General features: G+C 41.6%; 1 long non-coding RNA gene across 1 annotated transcript; it reads left to right on the top strand.

Moving 5' to 3' along the window:
• Positions 1 to 229: 229 nt before the first annotated feature.
• On the top strand, positions 230 to 6570 carry LOC117250826 (uncharacterized). The gene is made up of 5 exons (XR_013490830.1): positions 230 to 366; positions 5867 to 5927; positions 6076 to 6204; positions 6292 to 6399; positions 6479 to 6570. It is a non-coding gene; the product is annotated as an uncharacterized LOC117250826 (long non-coding RNA).
• Positions 6571 to 7231: the final 661 nt, after the last annotated feature.

Here is a 7231-nt window from a genome sequence, read left to right as displayed (position 1 = left end):
TGTATGGAGGCAAGGTGTGTAGGACCTTGCATATGCACATTTTTTACATCTGAAAATCAATGTATGCCCTTTTAACGTTGTGTCATTTTTAAAAATGAAATATACAGTCTTTTTATATGCATTTCTTGTGAAAATATAACTACATGCGCACTTCAAGGGATGACACTTGAGACTATTGTGCCTTTCAAAAATTAAGTTTTAACATGTCTTTGATGTTGTCAGACTTTTATATCCAGATGTCCAGTCACTTGAGTGGGTGCAGTGCCACACTTGCAAAGGCTGGCTTCACACAGATTGTGCAAGGAAATGCACACAGGAAGATGAGCCATTCGACTGTGGATGCACATTCGTGAAGGAACACCCAAGGTACTATCTGATATTGTTGGTATCATGTGCATGTGTAGTATCACACAAAATGAGGGCCAAAGCACTGACAATAGTATAACTGGCTATTCTGTTATGTAGCCACTGTATGCCAGATCACAGCACAACACAGAACCTTTTGTCCCATTTTGGTTAAGCAGAGCAAAGGAACTTTATATGTAATGCTCATTTCATACACAGAGGCAAGTTGAAGTTCTTTTCAGTAATATTACAGTAAAGATAAAGGATTTAGAATTAAAAAGTGAAGTACAGGCAAGAGTTGCAAAACCAAAGATTGGTATAAACTTACCTTTCACTTGCCAGATTTACCTGAAAACAATGTGTAGATGCTTACTTAACATTGAAACACTGAAAATAAACACATACTCAAATTGCTTTTCTCTTGGTTAACCTTAATGACTGCAGTTTTCATCCTTTGGAAAAATGTCATATCGGAGAGAAATGTTGAGTTGAAATATTAGTTGTTTTTCTAGGCTGCTTAAAGGGAAATTTCGGTTTATTTCAACCTGTCTCCTATCGTCCTAAATTTGTTTCAAGTGACTAGTGACATAAAAATAATAGTTTGCATGTTAGCCGTTAGCTAGATACAGCCAGGGCGCATAGTAGCGTCAGACCTGTTAAAACATAAGTGAACGGACATACTTCAAGTGCAAAGTTAGTCCACTAAACAAGCTTTTTTTCCACAAAGACCGCCTCATATCGTTAGGATAAATGTCAGATGATAACATATAGAAAACGACATGTAAACGTGTTGTCTTACCTTACGGGTGTGGTGCCATGTTTGTTTACCATCTAGCTCTGCTTTCCAAAGCGTGGCCGAAATATCGCGAGCTCTAGATTAAGCCCAGCTGGATACTACTCCAGGTGGAGGTGTCTCGTCCTCGGTCACATCCAGACCTTGAAAATAAGGCTGCAACTGGTCCCATTCCTTGCAACAGAGGCATTCCTCTTCTGTGGGCATTGGGGCACAGCATTCACAGGTACACCATCAATCTCCAGAGCTACGCAGCCTTGCAGCAGCCATTCCTCCTCTCTCGTCCTCTACCTGTTGCGCCTCTCTCTCTCTCCTCCTCCGTTCTTCAATTTCATGAAGCTCTTCATCAGTGTATTCTTGCTCAAATAAATAAGGGCGGCCATCAGACTCTACAAAATCAAATTCCTCCTCCACAAAGTCGAAGTCTGGCAAAAAGTCTGCCATTATTCTATAAATCTTTCATAAAATAAATGAATGAACTTTTCAGGCTACTGTCCGGTTCTGCCTTCCAGCTGTTGCTGCTTGTTCTCGCGAGATTTCAGGCACGGTATGAGATTGCTGCTTGTTCTTGCGATATTTTGGCCGCGCTTTGGAAAGCAAAGCTAAATGGTAAACAATTTATTTGAGCCAGAATAATAGCCTTCATCACATGCAGTTTGGCTTTAGGGCCAATTATTCCACAGAAACAGCCAACTGCCTTTTCATAGAAAAGGTCCGAGCAATGGTTGACAAAGGAGGTATTGTTGGTGCAGTGTTTTTAGATCTACGCAAAGCCTTTGACACAGTCAACCATAAGGTCCTTCTGGCCAAACTGTCCACTTTCAACTTTTCCCCATTAGCATTTAGGTGGTTTGAATCTTACCTGACTGGTAGACGTCAACATGTTATGGTTAACAACCAACTTTCTCCAGCCCTTGAATTGTACACTGGAGTACCACAAGGGTCAATACTTGGTCCCCTACTCTTTTCTTTATATATCAATGACCTGCCAACTGTCTGCCCTGATGTGGAAACCCAGTTATTTGCGGATGACACCGTGATATATGTGCATGCCAGGACAAAGCAGATGGCAGCTGCTAAACTCACCTCAGCATTAGAGCAGATCTCTAAATGGCTAAACTGTTCCTGCCTTCAACTTAATGTAAACAAAACAGTAGGAATATTCTTTTCCAAATGGCAATATAACATTGTGCCGAATTAAACAATCTCAGGTAATAATATTGCTATTGTGTCAGAGGTCAGATATCTGGGAATCACTATTGACTCCAATCTAACTTTTAAAACACACATAAAAAAGGTCAGTCAAAAGGTTTAGTTTAGCGAATTTTAAATACATAAGAAACACAATGACTTTTAATGCTGCCAAATTATATGTGAATGCCATGATCATGTTGCATCTAACATACTGCCTCACAAGCTGGGGAAAAACCAAAGCCTCGACACTGAAGCCACTAGAAACCCTGTACAAGCAAACCCTTAAAATCTTGGACCAGAAACCAAACAGCTCACATCATTGTACCATCCTACACAAGCACAAACTTCTGAGCTGGGAAGATTTAATAAAATACAGGAACATCTGTCTGGTCTAAAATCCTGCACAACTTAGCTCCTCCTCCACTTAATTCATTCATAAACCAATGCAATAATACTGGTCAGATCACTAGAAGCATCACACGTGGTGACTTATTAGTCCCATTCAGGAAAAGCACATTTGGTCAGTTATCATTCTCTGTTAGAGCAATACAAAATTGGAACTCACTTCCCACCCATATTATAGATACACATACATGCTCCACCTTTACAGCCAAGTTAAAAACATGGTTTACTGACAATTACACCTGCACACACTAACCTATGGCTGTGTGTTATTGCGTCATGATCATAAACGCTGCATGTCTATACGTGCTGTCTGTCTGCATCCCTGAATGTGATTGTATGTGCTGACGTTTTGTGTGTGATTATATAGCATGTGCTGCTTCTGTATGTTTTGGTTATATGTGCTGTCTCTGCATGATTGTATTGATGTTTTACTGTTCCTTTTTATCTTTATTGATCTATCTTTTTCTCTTCACTCTTAACAGAGCATGTGAGCGGAGTGGAGCGGGTGAAAATTTCCACTCCTCGCTCGCAGACCTGTCACTTTGCGCCGCTCGTCCGCTCCGCTTGGTTCTGCGCATTCTTCGCTCCGCTCCGCTCCATCATAAATTTTATCCCGCTCCACTCGCTCAAAACAACTGCGTCGTACTACCCTAACCTGTAATCTTCTATTCACAAATAAAACAGGGTCTGCCCATTTTTCCAACAGCCCATTGGTCTGACATCCCATTGTTCAGACCATATTAAACCCATTGTTCATGATGCCCTGTGGTTAAGATCCGGTTAGGTTTAGGCACAAAAACCACTTGGTTAGGGTCAGGAAAAAATCATGGTGTGGGTTAAAATGAAAAAGAAAGTGGCAAACACATAAGCCGTGAGCCTGCTTCGCCTCAAGCCTTTCCCAGCTGACCCAGCGCCGGTCGCGGTGCACCATCAAGGCAGAAATACGCCCGCCGGGAGCCGTTCAGCACCACAGAGAGCTCCCCACACAACCTGGACCCCAGAGTTAATAACAGGAGGTTATGGTGTTTCATTCTCTCCTCTCTATGACACTTGTATCTCGACCAGTAGCCTACTTTTGTTGCGTTGCTGATCCTCTATGGTACACAAATAGGCTACGGTAATAATCACATATTGGAACAACGGGACGTCTGACTAATGAGAGGTTGGAACAATAAGAGGTAGGAACAATGCTACGGCACCAATAAAACATGAGCTTGGTAGATTCTCCGGGGAAGCCCTCTCGCCTCTCCCCGCAGTTAGGGACCGTTCTACACGGTACCGCTGGCAGGGTGGAAATAGTCAAAGTGTGGAGGAGACGGACCAGGTTAAGCGGCTGACCTCTGAAGCCCTCTCGCCTCTCCCTCTCAGTTAGGGACCATTCTCCAAGGTACCGCTACTTCTCTTCTCAGTTTCTTTTCTGAAGTACACAGTAAACTCCATAGTTTTGAAAGAAAATAGTGTGGGTGTGCGCAGGTGCAAAGATACATTCTGGATGGGGCATGAGCAACCGGAGCAAAATTGGAGCGAGAGATAAGGCTCCGCTCCACCTTTTTAAAAAAATAGCCACTCCTCGCTCAACACAAAATCCTCCCACTCCCCGCTCCGTTCCGCTCACATGCTCTGACTCTTAATTTTCTCTTTTTAATGAATGTGCTGTAATGTACTGTTCTTTTTAGGATGCCTATTGTCATCAGGCCAGGGACTACAGCTGGATATTAGCCATGTTGGCTAAAGCTGCCCTTTTTACTGTTATTTCTACAGTCAATTAATTGGGATTGTCCACAATACTATAAACTAATAAACTAAACTAAAATAAACTAAACTAAATACACTGACGAAGAGCTTCGCAACAGGTAGAAAACGAGAGAGGAGGAATGGCTGCTGTAAGGCTGCGTAGCTCTGGAGATTGGTGGTGTACCTGTGAATGCTGTGGCCCAGTGCCCACAGAAGAGGAATGCCTCTGTTGCAAGGAATGGGACCGGTTGCAGCCTTATTTTCAAGGTCTGGATGTGACTGAGGATGAGACACCTCCACCTGGAGTCGTATTCAGCTGGGCTTTATCTAGAGCTCACCATATTTCGGCCGCGCTTTTGAAAGCAGAGCTAAATGGTAAACAAACATGGCACCACACCGATAAGGTAAGACAACACATTTACATGTCATTTTCTATATGTTCTCTGACATTTATCCTAACGATATGAGGCGGTCTTTGTGGAAAAAAAGCTTGTTTAATGGACTAACTTTGCACTTGAAGTATGTCCGTTCACTTACGTTTTAACAGGTCTGACGCTACTATGCGCCCTGGCTGTATCTAGGCTAAAGGCTAACATGCAAACTATTATTTTTATGTCACTAGTCACTTGAAACAAATTTAGAACGATAGGAGATGGGTTGAAATAAACCGAAATTTCCCTTTAAACCTGTTATAAAAATAAAAGTTGTGGGTAAAATGTCAAAGCAATGATTTTGGATTGGGGACTTTAATCAACCTGCTATAGGATAAATTAAGAATAAATTCTGGACCTGGAGAGGCATAGTGTCGTGGTGGCATTGGTGAGTGGTGTATAGGTGATGGCCATGAGGGGTTAGTGGGACTATTTTGCCAAGTTGTCCATCTGGCTTGTGAAACTGAGAGTAGAGACGGGAGGAAGTGGGTGCTGGAGTCATGAGAGTCCAGAGAAAAGGTGGGGGAATGTGGAAGGGAGATCCATATGGAGGCCAGGGTCACTGTTGTCATCCTGGAGCTAGCCCTCTTACTGTGAAGGAGCATTTGCTGGTGGAGAGTAGTGCAGGAAGTTATTTGGGGCCTCAGGCAGTGTACAACATTGCCTGTCAGCTGTTAAAATCCATATAGATGGGGGCCCTTTCCTTTGAAGAGATCATTACATTTCCAGAGCAGGTAAAAGTTATCAGTGGAATGTATCCCTTGTGACTCACAGGCATTAGAGAGCCACATACAGCCAGCTACATTTATCTATTTGTTTTTCTTTTCACTAGTAAGTGGCCCACTGAAAAATGATTCTCTAGTTTAAATCTGTTAAAAAGTTTATTAAAGTATTGTTTTAGCAATTCTGATTCCCTTTGCTAGCTGTCCTCATATTTTTCCCCACTCCTTGTTTTCATCTGCAGCATTATTGAGGCGGTTGAAACAGGACGAATCCTGTCCGTGTTTTCAGTGGATCAGATCAAGGTGAGGATGAGGGGTTGTGGTATTTGTGCTCAAAAACTCTTTCCAAACTGCTCTCTATTGCTCTTTTCTCCAAAGTTAACAACCCCAGCTTTTAAGTAATTAAATTCTACATCAACATTTAAATTTCCATTCTTGACTTTGGCTTCAGAGCTTGTACCATGACCTGATGAACGGGCAAGTGCGTTCAAACAGGATGTACCTCTGGATTAATCCATCCACATCCTGGAAACTGAAACAGCACCTGAAACCGCACATGCTCCATTTTAGTGATCAGCGGGTAAATGGAAGTGTCATTTTTTTCATGTATAGGAGTGTACACATTACAGTTTGTACAAATTAAATAATGCATCTCTCTTTCTAATAGTTCTTGGAGCTGATGAAGACCATCGAGCAGTGCACCGACACTGGAGAGAGGATTCTGAAGGGGGAAAACACACCGCTCCATTTCACTTTCGATGTCTTCGTCCCAGAGGTAAGATGGAAAATGTTGGTTAGATGGCATAAAACTCATGATAAACTTGTATGAGGGTCATTTGCTAACTGTTTTTCAGATAATCATCAAAATCCTGGAGGGACAAGGAGTACCAAGATATGCTGCTGAGCAGATTATGGCCAGTGAGACAAAATTCTAATAAACTGTGACACAATTACTAAAGGTCTCTGTCTTTTATCAGTAGCTCTTTATTTTTACAAGCCAATTAAATAAGACTTAAATGCAAACTTCTCAATTTAAAAAAAAAGGTGTGTGTGTGTGTATATATGTGTGTGTATTAGAATCAGTGAGCTGTCACAATAAGCAAGCGGAGGTCCCCATAACGTCTTTGGTTTCAGCCCTGACTTCAACAAGTAACAGAGAACTACTGCATCATTTGTTCCCAATTTATAGGTGGTTAGAATACTCTAGAACTTGGCAGAAATCACCATGACCTTTTGGAATGGTATAGCTTTTATTTTCTAAAAGATAATATCTCATTTCAAGGGGTATGAATCATTTTGGACATTGCATTTTTAGTAAAAGTGCAGAAATAGTTAAAATGTATCATTAACATCTCTAACAGTCTTACAGTCTTTTGTCACTTGTTTGTCATTTCCAGTGCCTTGCAGGCTGCTTAGAAGGCTAATGATTTCATATTGTATAATTTTCATTATTCAGTTAGCTGCCTTCAAGGCTGATTATAGAAACTAGTGCCTTGCAGGCTGGTCAGAAGGCTAATGATGATTTCAGTCGGATGCCTTCAAGGCTGATTGTAGAGATTAGTGCCTTGCAGGCTGGTTAGATGATTTCATATTCTATAATTTTCATT

The sequence above is a fragment of the Epinephelus lanceolatus genome, chromosome 3, assembly GCF_041903045.1.
Source record: "Epinephelus lanceolatus isolate andai-2023 chromosome 3, ASM4190304v1, whole genome shotgun sequence".
Classification (NCBI taxonomy): Eukaryota; Metazoa; Chordata; class Actinopteri; order Perciformes; family Serranidae; genus Epinephelus; species Epinephelus lanceolatus.
Note: the sequence above shows the minus strand (reverse complement) of the source record. Positions and strands in the feature narration are given on the sequence as shown.